We start from the raw sequence: 15,125 nt of genomic DNA, 5'->3' as shown, positions 1-15,125 counted from the left end.
TAAAATAAATTCAACAATAACTGCCAAAAAGGTGAAGAAACAGTTACAAGAAATTGAGGAGTAAAAGGATTTGTGTTATTGTTTTCTTCAGCTGGGGTAGGATTTAGGCAGGCATCATGATAACAGGTAGATGGTACTTAAACAGGATCTTATAATTAGTAGACTCCAGTCTTCAAGAGATGCTAATGAGAAAGTGGAAGGGTATTTCTCAAAGAAACCTTACTGAAAGGTATCACAGTTGTTATGTTTCTCAAAATCCACTTAAATAATATTTAACTTTCTCTTGTTGATTGAAGGTCAATTTATGTATTCTTTTATAATACAATAAAGTCCTCAAAGAGAGTCATTTGCCTCTATAACAAAATAACTACAGATAGTCTGCTACTGAAAACTAGGAAAGTGAATTAATACTTTAGTGTTTTGTTATTTTTCTTTTCATTTCTGTATTGTTATTGGTTACTTCTAATTGATGTCATTGTGTCTAGCTGCTGGAACCTGCTGGTGATTGCTTCAGTTATTCAGTATTATTCCAACTCTCTTAAGGGACAGTCTGTTGGACTTTGTGAGTTATTTGCCCTTCCAAGGGCAAATAATTTTAATTTGATTGCAGTTATTTAAATTTGATTGCAGTGTTCAGGAAGCATGACCTCAGAATAAGTAGGAATGTTACCGTCCATAAATAAAGTCATCTTGATTGTAGCTCTCTTTCTGGTATAGAAGAGTATAATTTTAACTTTTCATGTAATTCAGGGGTATTCATCTTAAAGTGATAATCAGAAAAATGTTTGCTGAGAGATCTTTGAGACCTAAATGTGTTTAGCTTAACAGGACAATATCTAAAGTTCTCTAAAATGAACGCAAGTTATAAGATCATAGAAAAAAAAAGGACAATAAACACTAGCTATTTGCTACTGATTGAAAAGCAGTGAATTAACATAAGTGAATTCTGCCAGTAAGGTTGACTGAATTTGAGACCATAAAGCCAACTATATATCCACTCTTCCCCCATATAACATATGTGGTTTATTGTGTCCACATAGTCTCTTTTCAGAGATTGAAAATTATACTATGTATGAACTCTTGATGATTGAAACACAATTGGAGCTTGAAGGTCAAGGTAGCAAACTGTATCCTAAATTCCTATTTATTGATGATATGTGGAACAGTTAGTAGTACACTTTGTGCTGCTACAATTAAAGATCTGTCAATGTTTCTAATATACACTATTATTTTAGGATTCGATAACATGACCACTAATCTTTACTCTGAATTACATGATGAAAGGCCTCAGCAGTGGGAGGACATCTTCAAGTTCTTTTAACAAGATTATAAGATTTTTATTTGCTTTCCTTGGTATTAAAATTCTAAACAATAAGATTTATGGTAAGCTAGACATAGACAGGACCTCTATACAGGCAGCATGCAGCAAAAAATGTTTGGCTTATATGAATGTTAAGAAATAAACTGCTGGCCGCGCGGGGTGGCTCAAGCCTGTAATCCCAGCACTTTGGGAGGCCGAGACGGGCGGATCACGAGGTCAGGAGATCAAGACCACCCTGGCTAACACGGTGAAACCCCGTCTCTACTAAAAAAATACAAAAAACTAGCCAGGTGAGGTGGCGGGCGCCTGTAGTCCCAGCTATTCGGGAGGCTGAGGCAGGAGAATGGCGTAAACCCGGGAGGCGGAGCTTGCAGTGAGCTGAGATCTGGCCACTGCACTCCAACCTGGGCCACAGAGCGAGACTCCGTCTCAAAAAAAAAAAAAAAAAAAAAAAAGAAAAAAGAAATAAACTGCTGTTTCAGATTTCCATTTCATTACCTATATTCATTTTAAAAGAAAACGTTAAGACAAAATTTTTTTAAATCCTTATTTTTAAAAAACGCCTGGCTTATTCCAGCAACTCCCTTATCAGATGTCTATAAAGAGTATACAGAGCCTAACAAAATAGTAAAGTAGATATAAGTAGTTATAAGCCTGACTCATTGGTTTGTTTTCAGGAAAAAATAATTCTGAATAATTTTTTTTAAGGAACTCAATTAGCTGTTTAGTTAAAAAATAGCCTGTAGTTGTGTAATCTGGACTTATTGATCTATGCTGTTCAATGTGGTAGCCACTAGCAATGTGTGGCTACTGATAATGTGAAATATAGTTAGTGAAAATTAAAATAAGTATAAAATATGTACTTGATTTTAAGACATACTACCACAAAATAAAAATGAAGTGAAAATGTAGCATTAATAATTTTTATATTGATTCATGTTGAAATTATAATATTCTGTAAATTAAATAAGACTACGTCACTTATTTCTTTTTTTATTTAGTTTAATTTACTACTAGAAAATGTAAAATTACACATGCAACTTACTTTATAGTTCCACTATACAGTGTTGCTATAGATGTTCCCAAATATCCAATAATTTTTCTTATACCCAATTGACTTGAATTGACTCAAGGTAGGATGTTGGGCTTATGATGTGTCTAAGATATGATCAGAAACTAGTAAGGCCTTTTTTTTTTTTCTTAAAGAAATTCTCCATTACCCCAACTATGGTTGGTGATGTTGTTATAGGTGTCTATGATAGTGGATGGCAAATGTAGAAGCGGGAAGATATAAAAAGGAAAAGTAAATATGGGAGTCCACAGGAGTGAGTGTTTGAGACATTAAGTAAAACAAAACAAAACAAAATTCAAATTTAAAATATTTGTTGAATGTAAATTCGTTCATCTGTCATACTTAATATAGAAAATGAATATTTTCTTTATCTGTGAATAATATTATTTTCAGATGAAATTAATTGTAATAATAGTTATTACTCAAAATTCACCTTATAGCTACTAAACTTCTGCAACTATAATCTGATTTCTCTAAAGCCCCATTAAAACAAACAAACAAACAAACAAAAACTCTGCTATTTGCTTCATTCATAAATCCTTTAATTCAGCAAACATTTATGTGCCTATCCTATTCTAGGCATTATGTTTGAAACTAGATGATCCAAAGGTAAAGTACTTTCTCTTTAAATTCTCATTAGATGTTTCCTTAGCATTCTTTTGCTAATTTGCAATGTCTGTTCGCCTGAATTCACCTAAGTCTGTAATCATGGATGAAATTGCTTTGGGCACCCCGTCAGAAAGAATCACTGAAATCTAACCCCAATGTGTTATCACACACTACACAGATACCACAAGAGTCAATAGAGAAGCAATAATGTGTTAACGTCACAGGAGTCCCAGTGGGCTAGAAGAGTTGTAGCTGTGGTTAGCCAGGACACTACCACACTTGTAGTATTAGTGGACAATAGCAAGTAAATTATATTAATAGAATTGAGTCATAAAGTATTTTAACTGAGCCAGCACAGGAGCTTTCCATCTTTTTCATCCCTTCATGTCTTACTGTGTGTATCTTTTTCTCTCTCACTTCTGTCTAAGAGTAAAAGTGATTTTTTCCAAAGCCAACTTGGTCACCTCTCTTCTTGCCTCCTTCTCCTACCTTATGGCCTTGCTCTATCAATTTTCAGAGCTCTTCTCACCTTCATTTCTACACATTATCAATCGTTCTGGTTGCTGCAGTGATTTCTGCCCTCTGATTTGAAAACATACTTCCAAGGCCTGTCTTAAAACAAATCAAACATTCTCCCCTCAACTCTTTCATAATACTGTACTCTCCTCCATTTGACATACCTCCCCAGTAGCCTGTTCGCTGCTGTCTTTCATCCTGTGTTGCTCATTCATTCTTTAAGCCTGTAACATTGGCTCTCCTTCCCCCATCCAACATTCTAATTCTCTTATTGTCCTTATATGACCAACAACTGCCATTCCGAAAACACAGTCTTTTTCTTCCCCTGTAGTCCTTATTTGTTTGGACCTCTCTGAGCAATTCTTTTATGGAAATCATCGATTACCATTTTTAGTAAAGTGAATACTACTTAAAATCTGTCTTCAACTGCTTAATTTTATTTTAGCAGATTTCCCCTTTTATTTACCTGTTGCATTCCCTTTACATTAAGAAGCAGTTATCCCAAAGTCTGCATCTCGAAGACTGGACTTTGATCCCAATTTTGCTTAATAAAAATTATTCAAGAAATTTTATAGAAAGTTTGTCAATGATTAACTCTCAATTCATGATTTTTTCCCCTCTATCAAAAGAGGCAGGCATTTAACAGAGATACAGTGGATAAGAAGGGAACAGAGTCAGAGTTTACGAAGCACATATCTGAAGGTTATATTCTTTATTTTTATATTTTTGCTTTTGGAACAATGTCTTTATTATGCTCAGACAATACCTGCTGGTTCAACCCTAAATTGCTACCTTAAAAGAGACACAGATTTAAATGTTTAGGGTGGGTGGGTGAGTGCTTCATATCTGTAATAAACTAACTCCATTGTTACAAAACACTCTCAGGCAACTATCTCATACTATCTAACTTGACTTTGAAAGGGAACCAGTGTCATGGAGTAAGGAGGAAAATTTATTTGCTGTCTTCTTATTGATGAAACTGTGAATTTTTGTCAGTTTGGGGTTTGCTACACTCTGGCAAGTTGGAAAAGGTCTATTTTATTGTTTCCTTCAGAAGCTTTTTTTCTGTCATCCATGAGTTTCAAATTTAGCTCCTGTTGGAATATTGTTTTAAAATAAATCCAAAAGCAGTTAAAATATTGAAATTAAAACCCTTTCAATAATGTACTTTTCTAAATCTTGACTCTACTTGTCAAGGGCTGTGTGATGTTAAGCTAATCTCTCTGCATCTAGTTTCTTTCTCTATAAAATGGAAATAATAATAGTACCTATGACATTAAGTAGTTTTGAGGATTATATGCATTAACACATGCAAAATGCTTGGAATATGGGTAAGCATATACTAAATGTTCAAGTATTAGTTATTACTTTTATCACTATTAATTTATGCAATCAAATTTATTTACTATCTACTGCTTAGAAACCTGGAGAAATACACAATGAACAAGAAACTCATGTTCTTCAGTAGCTTTGCCAAGAAGAGACAAATATCTGTCAGAGTTACAAGAGTGTGTGACTAGTGGTATGATAAAACCATCAGCCTCTGTGGTTGCACTCAGAATAAATCAACAAACTCTGCCTAGGGTTGTTGGCAAAACATGAGTAGTTGGACTCTGAACTGTGTTAAATTAGTGCTGTAGTTTATCCAGACCACAAAAGTCTTTGCTTTCATCAGTATCTCTGAGAGTCAGTAGCTGGATCTCCTCCGATACTCCAAGTCAGAAAATGTAGAACTTTTCCTCAGTAATTTACCATGATCCTTTAAAAATTACAAAGAATTTGCTTCTCTCAACCTAATGATGAACTTCAAGATACATTTTCTCTAATAGTTTAAAATACATTTAGCATAATGGTTTTATATGCAGTCTGTGTCTGTGTGTATACCACTACTGTTGGCTGTCTGATTATTCTGACCTGCATATATCTTTTCAAATAATATTTCTTCTTTGTGACTAACATATGTCTGGCTAGAAAACCAACACCTTCCTATCTAAAGCAATATAAAATTTAAAGTTATTTGGTGGCGATGAATTACTAGGGATGTGGAGGAAGGGATTCATTCCCTGTGAAGCACAGTCCGGAGTGCCAGATAGATTTTTCCTGGTTTGGCCATAAGGATATATACAGAAAAAAATTAGCACTAGGGAAGTAGAGTAGTTACAGGAAAAAAAAGAATGTGTGGCATTTTCAATTAGTTAATGGCATGGTCAAATATAAAAGGGTAGCTAGTTTATTTGTATAGACTCTTACAAGGCATGATATGTACTTGGCCTAGAAGTGACCTATAGAAGTGGTCTCTCTCTTGTTACTGGAAAGTTCCTTTTGGACGAACTCTTTCCTGGGCAGGAGATGTCATCTGATGGTCTCACAGCTCTGTGTTACTAAGGCCAAAGTCAGTTGAGAATTACGGGGCTGTGGGCTTATGCGCCCATGGAAGCCAAATGCAAACATCTCAAATAATAGCATAAGTAACACATATCAAGCTTTTTATTGTATATGCCAGGCACTGTGCTAAGCACTTTACATGTTTCAGTTCATGTAATTATTATAAAAACTCTAGGTTGTAAGGACGAATATTTTCCGTTTTACAGGTGAGGAAGAAGAGTTTCAGAGTTAAATAACTTTAATGTGCTCCAGATCATGGAGAGAGAGAATGGTGGTGATGGGGCAGGAAGCTTGTCTTGTAGGGGTAAGGGAGGCAAAATTTATTCTCTACCCTCCTAGGGCTTCTTGCTGAGTCTAAGAGTTAAACTTACCTAAGGCAGATTAACAGGAGAAAAGCATACAAATTTTATTTAGTAATTTTTACACGTACATGAGAGCCATCCCACACACACACACAAAAATGAAGACTCAAAGAAATGAAGTTGAATGCTTATATACTAGGCTGAACAAAGAATAGTAAATTGTGGAAAAGCAGCAAGACAGAGGAGTGTGGGCTAGGGCAGTTAATTGTGGAAAAATGACTAGGAAGATAAGATTGGCTGGTTAGTTCAACAGGATTTATTTGTGTAGATTTTTGTCAGTCTCCACTTCCCTATTGATAAGCATGTCTTTCACATAGGAATTTAATCTCCTGCTTTCAGGAAGCAAAAGGAAGTTCAGAGTGCCCTTCTTACATCTGCTGTTTTTCAAATGTGTTTTACTCTAAATAACAAATAGGCCAAAACAGCATGTTTGGGGGCAGTGTGTTTTGATCTCTAACATGGGAAGCAGCATGAACTGTACACTTAGATGAACATAATTTTGATACTGACCACTTAGTATTTTCTTCTTATTTTTCCCTCTCTCTGTTATTGATATTACTTTTTAGATGTAATTCACTTTTTTCCAAAATGTTTACTTCTTTAAAGTGTTCTTCCTACCTCAATAGGGCAAAAATAATGATGTATTTTTTATAGCATTAAGCATATAAAGGCATGATATGTACTTGGCCTAGAAGTGACTTTATGAACTTTGTTCAGTTACTAGAAAGTAACTTCTTTCTAAGCTCTATTAGGTATTCAGGTGAACCTCATACTATGCATTCAAGTAGGATAATTAGTGGTATGAGTAGTATTTCTGTAAATAAATTTTTATTTTGACAAAGCAAATATGATGCAAATTAAGATTTGGGAATATAATGGGAATATAATGAAAATTAAGGTTTCTTGAAATGAAAAGAAGAATATTGTAATTTGAGAATATCAAGACAGGATGCTGTGGAAATTTTCAACAACCTGTAAGTAATACAAGGTTTTCTATCTTCAATTTCATGTCTATAAACTATATTATCAGCCCTTTGGTCTCTTAGAACAGAAATACGTTTGTTTAGTGTGGAATGTCTTTTATTCTTATTGATTTTTATTACTATAACATGTAATATTTCATAGTATAATTAGCAGCTTACTGTTCAGTTATATGATTGGGCGAGGCAAAACACTTAGAATTTGTCCTCATAGTCTAGTGTAGGACTGATTAAACACAACATACTACACATACACATGCACACACACAAACAGTATGTGTATACATATCACATATACAAATTTACATATACATGTATTTTTACATAAAATATATACATATATAAACACATATCTCAAAAATGTACATAAAAATAGCAAATACTAAAGTAACAAGAATGGAAAAGAAATGGTTCCAAAATACTGTCAGACAAGATTTTTAGCTGAACGGACACTTTATGTGTGAATAAAACCACAGGACGGCAAAGCTGGTATGGTTTATCCTCAAAGCCTTTATTTATTCACAGCTGTTCAATAGTAGCAATAACCATTGTTATCACTGTGCCTCATCTCCATTTGGAAAGTGAAAAGCAATTTTCAAATTCCATTAAAAAAGATAAAGCAAAGTTTACCTTGCTACATGGAGTTGAATAGAGACATTCAATGAAGCCATTTTTTAAAAACTGTAACATGTCAAAATTTTAAGAATAGGCATCATTGGAAATGTTTTGTGATAGATATATCAATATCACAATTATTTGCTGTACTTTAAGGATTAAAATATCATTGTTTTTGTACCTTCCTTGCTATGTGTTCCTTGCCTTTGGGCTCAACTCTTTAATAACCTTATTTTCAAAAAGTACATGAGAGATTAGTGGTGAAGCTAATTACCTATTACAAGTATCCAGCATACATTTTTCTGAAGAGCATTTTTTTTTTTTTACTTTGAAATGTGTAATTTCAATTTGTAGTCAACACTTATTTTTAAGAGATTAAATATCTGAGAACTCAGTTAAAAATGAAACCGTAAATAAAGTTGAATATGCACTTGTTGGAAATTTATATCCTCCTACTTTCAAGTTATTTCTCAAATTGACAAATGTTTTTAAAAACTATTCTTACTGTTTTTAATGGGATTTTGATGAGTGTGTCTAACATAATACACAAAGGCAAACCTATGTTATAAAACCACGTGCTGAATAACGATGTTTCAGTCAAATATGAGCCACATATACTACAGCGGTCTCATAAGATTATAATGGAGCTGAAAATCTCCTATTATTGCCTGGTAACATAAAGAACAATGCACGACTCATGTGCTTGTAGTGATGATGGTATAAACAAACCTACTGCTGCCAGTCATATAAACATATAGCACATACGATTAAGTACAGTACATGATACTTGGTGATAATAATAAAGGACTTCAACCCTAGATGATGTATTTACTATATGATACTTTGAATTGTTATTTTAGAGTATGCTCCTACTTATAAAAACATGTTAACTGTAAAGCGGCCTCAGGAAGGTCCTTCAGGAGGTATTCCAGAAGGCATTGTTATCATAGGAGATGACAGCTCCAAGTGTGTCTCTGAAGACCTTCCAGTGGAACAAGATGCGGAGGTGGAAGACAGTGATATTGATGATATTGATCCTGTGTAGGCCTGGGCTAATGTGTTTGTATCTTCATTGTCAGCAAAAAAGTTTAAAAGGTAAAAAAAATTAACATAGAGTTTTAGAACAAAGATATTTAAAAAGAAAATATTTTTCAGCAGTAAAGTGTGCGTTTTAAGCTGTGTTATTACAAGAGTCCAAAAGTTTTAAAAATTACAAAGTTCATAAAGTGAAATAGTTACAACAAGCTAAAGCTAATTTAATACTGAAGAAAGAAAACTATTTTAAAAATAAATTTAGTATAGCCTAAGTGTACAGTGTTTATAAAGTCTACAGTAGTAATGTCCTAGGGCTTCACATTCCTTTACCACTCACTGACTCAGAGAAACTTCCAGTCCTTCAAGCTGCATTCATGATAAGTGCCTTATACAGGTGTACAGTTCATCTACTTTTTTTTTTTTTTTTGAGACAAGGTCTCACTTTGTCACCTAGGCAGGCGTGTAAGCGGTATGATCTGGGCTAACTGCATCCTTGACTTCCCAAGTGATCCTCCAAACTCAACCCCCAAGTAGCTGAGACTACAGGTGTGTGCTACTATGCTCAGCTAATTTTTGTATATTTTGTAAAGATGAGGTTTGTCATGTTGTCTAGACTGGTTTGGAACTCCTGAGCTCAAGCGATCCACCCACCTCAGCCTCCCAAAGTGCTAGGATTATAGGCATGAGCCACTGTGCCAGGTCATTTTTTAGTCTTTTATAGTGTAGTTCTAGTGTGCCTTTTCTATGTGTAGATGTGTTTATGTATGCAAATATTTATCATTGTGTTATAATTGTATTCTGTACAGTACAGGTTTGTACTGTACAGGTTTGTAGCCAATGAGCAATAAGCTATACCATGTACCGTAGATGTGCAGTAGGCTATACCATCTATGTTTGTGTAAGTACATGCTATCACATGTTTGCACAATAATGAAATAATATAATGATGCATTTATCAGAGCATATCCCTGTAGTTAAGTAATATATGACTGTAGTTTAATTTTAAGCTATAGCCATTAGTACTCGTAGTCATGACTAGATGGTCATATAAGTAAGTATATTTCTTAGAAAACAATATTGAAATCTTACTCAAATAATTATATGAAGGCAAAGAATTATCAAACATAATCATTTATGAAAAATAAAACTATATAAACTTACATAACAGGCTGCGATATCCACTAAAATTTTTATTAGCATATCATGGTATTTTTACAAGGTAGATTTTACATGGTATTTTTGCAAATTATCTCCAACATCTCTAAATTATCTCTTTCTGAGGTAGGGAAGATAAAATATTCAAAATGATTCAAAATTTAATTTATATTTCAAGGTCTTCATGAACAAGAAAAATAGGTGGAATTCCTTAACTTCAGAGTTTCTTTTGTTTTATTGTAAGTATATTAGCCAAATATGCAGAAGACCATAACTCTGAAACTGTTCAATCACTCCCATTTAAATTAACTAAAAACTCAACAATCCCTTTGGAACTAAGATTGTTTTTGTAATTCTTTCATATCCCACATAGCAGTTGGTGCCTAATAAATACTTGATGAATGAGCTCTCAAGGTAATTATTTTTCCTTAATTTCTGTCAACTTCTACTGTCAAATTCTTTCTAAATTTTCTTAGATATGATGAGAGTTTCTATGATTTTATTTGTATTAAAATGTAGACTCTTTTGGATATGTCTTCTCTGTGTTAAAAGTATTAAAATTCTATCATCTAACCATCACATATGACTTAATCATCCTAATGTATTTTATACAATTGAGGAATTATCTCACAGACTACCTGACATTTACATAATTTCAACTGAGAACATATTCTACTACTTTAGGTCTTGGCTTTTGTATGGCTCAGAATTCACTGAGTAATGTTGTTTTCAGGATATTGGATTAGCATGCCTGCCAGAACATTCATTAAGCATGGAACAAAATGTCAAGGTGACTTGCATCAAGATGTCTAGTACAAAGAACCCATTACTTTTATTCTTCTCTATTTAGGGTCATGGTTCCAAAGGGTACAGTTAAGAACTGCATGCATTATTTTCTGCGTATATTAAATATTAGGTTTCAAGAAAAAAAGGTGGATATAGATTAATAGAACTGAGCCCGCAAAATAAAGTCAATTACTTTAAAAACTAGTATGTACTTCAGATAGTGACACACATCTTACAAAAAGAGCTAAACATCCATGAAACTCAGCATTATTAATAAAAAATACAAATGCATTTTGTTTTCCTTAAGTGTAATTTAATAAATTAATAATGGATTGAGCAGTTGTTTAAACACACAGTGACCACAGAGTCTAGAGCGTGTAGTAAATAGGAAATGTAACAATTATTTAGTTGTCTCAGATTTCATAAACAGGAAAAGCAAGGGATTTAGAATACAAAATTTCAAAAGACTTACTAGGATTGGCTAACTTAATTACTAACACCAAATAATTATGACTTTTTCTCTTCATTCTGATAACTTGGTTTATACATGCATTGATTACTTCAACAATCCTATGCATTACTATCAAGAAAATAGTCTAGATAATCTTCAGTGAAGCAGGGTCTGTGAACAGGAGTCTGAGTAATGACAGACGTTTTTCTTTGGGGCCACAAACAGCCCCAGATCCATTTTTCATCTAGTACTTCAAGTCACTACCACCAGTTCATGAGAGTTGGAACTCACGATGTTACCTATGTGCCTTCTCAGTTTTTAGGAATATAGTTTTGACTAAATACCGCCTGAAGAATAAACATCCTTTTATGTGACACAAGCAGAACCAGTAGATGTTTAGATGCTTGAAAAAGCATTTTATTTTAACTGAAACACTCATTATGAATCTTTTGGTATAAGACAAAGAATTTTTCTTTGAGTATTGTTCTGGGAGTTGGAATTCTAGATTTACTTTCTTGTTTAAACAACACATATGATGCATCATCTAACATTCCTAGTTTCAGTTTCTTCACCTCAGAGCAAGAAATAGGTACTTGCAATGCAGATTTTGTTCTACCTTGTCAATATACTCCTTTCCTCTCCTCCTCTCCTTATTAATAATCTTTTCAGTTATGTCTCCACATACAATTGAATAAAATTTTCAAATTTCATCAATTAATCTATGTAAGTCTGTCCAAAACATTCAGGTTCATTTTCAAAAAGATAACTCTTTCCTCACACTTTAACTATCACTATTTACATAATGTTAATTAAATCGTGTAATTTTGTGTATAATTACACATGTCACCAGAAGAAACTAGTTGGGGAAAAAAAAAGACAAGACGTCTTTGTATATGTAAAACTCACTGGGGGAATTGTTTAGTTTATGTGGGTGTCATGCATTAGGTTTATGTTAGGGAGCTGGGAAAAAAATACAGACTCCAATAAAGCATCTCAGATCCATTGCATCTGAATCTCTTAAGCACCTTTAAAAGTTTTGCACATTAAATTGGTAATGATTCCTAGAACATTATAGAATACTTGCTAATATTTAATATGAGGAGAAAAATGTGCTATATAGCAGGGCAGCAAACTAGAGAATAATTCTAAAAGAATCCTATGGAAATATACTTTTCTATTAGCAGTGTAGAGGATATTGCTCTTCTAAAATTTATTTTTGAGTGCCTGGTATCAAACTCTGTTTTCTATATGGGGGGAGTCCCCTGTGAGCTTAGCTGGAAGCAGGGCATATGTCTCTCCACAGAAGGTGAATCAGAGTTCAGATATTTGTATTTGAGCTAGGGTAAAGGCACGTGCCCTAAGCTTAGCCAACTGGATGACCCCTCCCAGGACTTTACATCTGAAAGAAGAGAAACCAAGACATTGGCACAGTTCAACATTATTCGCTCTTGTTGTGGACAGCCTCTGTCAGTGGCAGAGCAGAAGTAGAGGCAGCAAGATTATCATGACAGAGGAGTGTTCCCAATGCAAAGGTGGCAGTGGGGGTGTCTCAAACATTGATGTCCTAAACTGACTATTTCTATAATGGGATCTTGGCAGTATTCTTATACTTAGTTTCCCTTGGTTACTGACTGGTTCTCAATGTCTTCTATTATTTCTGTAAACTATTACATATAGTAAATAGTATATAAAATATATATCTAGTATATTTTTTCAACAAATTAATTTTATTCTTAAATTGGACATGTTAATCTCTGTCGGATATAACCACATGCACTCCTATTTTGTGCTGGGTACCTGAGGACAGCACAAAGGACCCACTTCAACCCTCTAACACGCACAGTTGACAGTGTGGATGAATTTACTTTTAGAATTCCCAAAGCAAAAAAAAAAAACAACAACTGATATTTCTACTATTTACTCACAACTTGGAAATTCTTTTCACAATTCACTTTAACATAATCACTAAAAATGCCTGTCTAGTACTTGCATTAAAAGAAAAAATGAATGGTACTTTGAAATAAGATTGTTTCACTTTTTAAAAGTTGTATAATACGTTGTTTTTCTGTCCATTTGTTTACAAATTAAAACCACAACATTTTCATTTCCTTGTGCCAGCAAAAGTTGTTAAAAATAGTGACACACCAATAAACTGTGAGGAAATTTACTCAGCTAAGAAAAAGTACCAAAGTGCTCCTTTAAAACATTAATTTTTGACACATTTTCAAAGTGAATATTTGTTGTGTTATCTTCTGTAACAATTCTTAAAAATATGAAATGTGATGTTTCTAGTTTTTGTAATTTACATTAAATCATTCTTTCATTAAATACCTCAACATTCATAGTTTCAATAGGTCAATTGCTGCATTTTGTACTTACTTTTCATTCTAGCTAAAATTAAGCAAACATTACAATGTTCTGTTGATTTTGAAGTGTTCAAATCATCTTGAATACTTGCTATTCAAGAGAAACCATGTATTTTTGACCCAAAGGCAATCATTTTCAAATGTCAACTAAATGAATTATCTAAACTCTTTAGGTCAAAGAAAATTATATCTATAATTATAAAAGAAAATACATGTTTTTCATAACTATAGTAAGTAATCAATAAGTTAATATATCTGGATACATTTGATTGAAAAGAACACAAAGTCTTACTTGCATTGGCTTAACTCACATAATTGAAAATCAAGAGGAAATGCAGATGTTAGGCTGGATTGATGCAGTATTACAATCACGTCATCAAGGAGTAAGTTTCTTTCAGTCTCTCAGCTCTACCTTCTGTAGTATAAGCTCATCTTAAGACTGATTTCCTCCCGGTGGGGTAAAAGAAGTTGTGGCATTTATAGATTTCATATCCATAACCCATACTTTTCAAAAGGAAAAAGTGGATTAGCTTTTGCTGGTTCTTTCAGAAATCCAAGGAACTACTGCTTTTAGAATTCTGCAGGAAACTTCCTCTCAAATGTACTTGACAACATTTGGTCACATACCTATTTCTGAAATAATCTGTTTGGTTAAATAATTGTCTTATGCTTAATTAGGACTGTGTTACCTGAATCAACATTATGACAATTCAGATCAGATAACCCAAGTTAAATTCATACCATGAGGAACTACCTCTGGAGATTTTCTCCTAAACCATAAAGCACACAGTGAGCACTGCATAGAATATTTGTAGACTTTATACTACATGACAATGGACAGTGTATGACATAGAGAGGCAAGATAAAATTTATAACAAGACAGCATTTTCTTTTTTTTTTTTTGAGACGAAGTCTCTCTCTGTCACCCAGGCTGGAGAGCAGTGGCATGATCTTGGCTCACTGCAAGCTCTGCCACCCATGTTCATGCCATTTTCCTGCCTCAGCCTCCCGAGTAGCTGGGACTACAGGCGCCCACCACCACGCCTGGCTATTTTTTTTTTTTTTTTTTTTTTTTTTTGTATATTTAGCAGAGGCGGGGTTACACCTTGTTAGTCAGAATGGTCTCAATCTCCTGACCTCATGATCTGCCCACTTCAGCCTCCCAAAGTGCTGGGATTACAGGCATGAGTCACCATACCTGGCCCAAAGCAGCATTTTCTAACAGTTGAATATAAATATAGAATAAAGTGAAGAATTTTATAAAACATAAAATTAAATAACCTCATACCATATAGTATTTATTAAAAGCATTATAGAAACAATAAGTTCAAAATAATATTTTGATTTATTCATCACATGTTTGGCTTCCACCCTAGACTGTAAACTTCTAGTTTCTATCCCTAAGCAACTAACACAGTGACTTACTCATATTAGATATTTGATGAAAGCTGTTCAGTAGAATAAGCAGAAAA

At 33.7% G+C, this 15,125-nt stretch overlaps 1 protein-coding gene and 1 long non-coding RNA gene across 2 annotated transcripts in view; one reads left to right on the top strand and one right to left on the bottom strand.

The window, feature by feature from the left end:
* Positions 1–15,125, top strand: part of NAALADL2 (N-acetylated alpha-linked acidic dipeptidase like 2) — a 977,694-nt gene that overhangs the window by 950,800 nt on the left and 11,769 nt on the right. The gene's annotated exons all lie outside the window — the stretch shown is intronic.
* On the bottom strand, positions 674–3,749 carry LOC104658728. Its single transcript, XR_747479.1, has 3 exons — positions 3,683–3,749; positions 2,367–2,574; positions 674–760 (listed from the first exon to the last, which is right to left on the bottom strand). It is a non-coding gene; the product is annotated as an uncharacterized LOC104658728 (long non-coding RNA).

Source organism: Rhinopithecus roxellana, chromosome 1, assembly GCF_007565055.1.
Source record: "Rhinopithecus roxellana isolate Shanxi Qingling chromosome 1, ASM756505v1, whole genome shotgun sequence".
NCBI lineage: Eukaryota > Metazoa > Chordata > Mammalia > Primates > Cercopithecidae > Rhinopithecus > Rhinopithecus roxellana.
The sequence above is the reverse complement of the archived record's forward strand: the minus strand, read 5'-3'. Positions and strand labels throughout refer to the sequence as shown.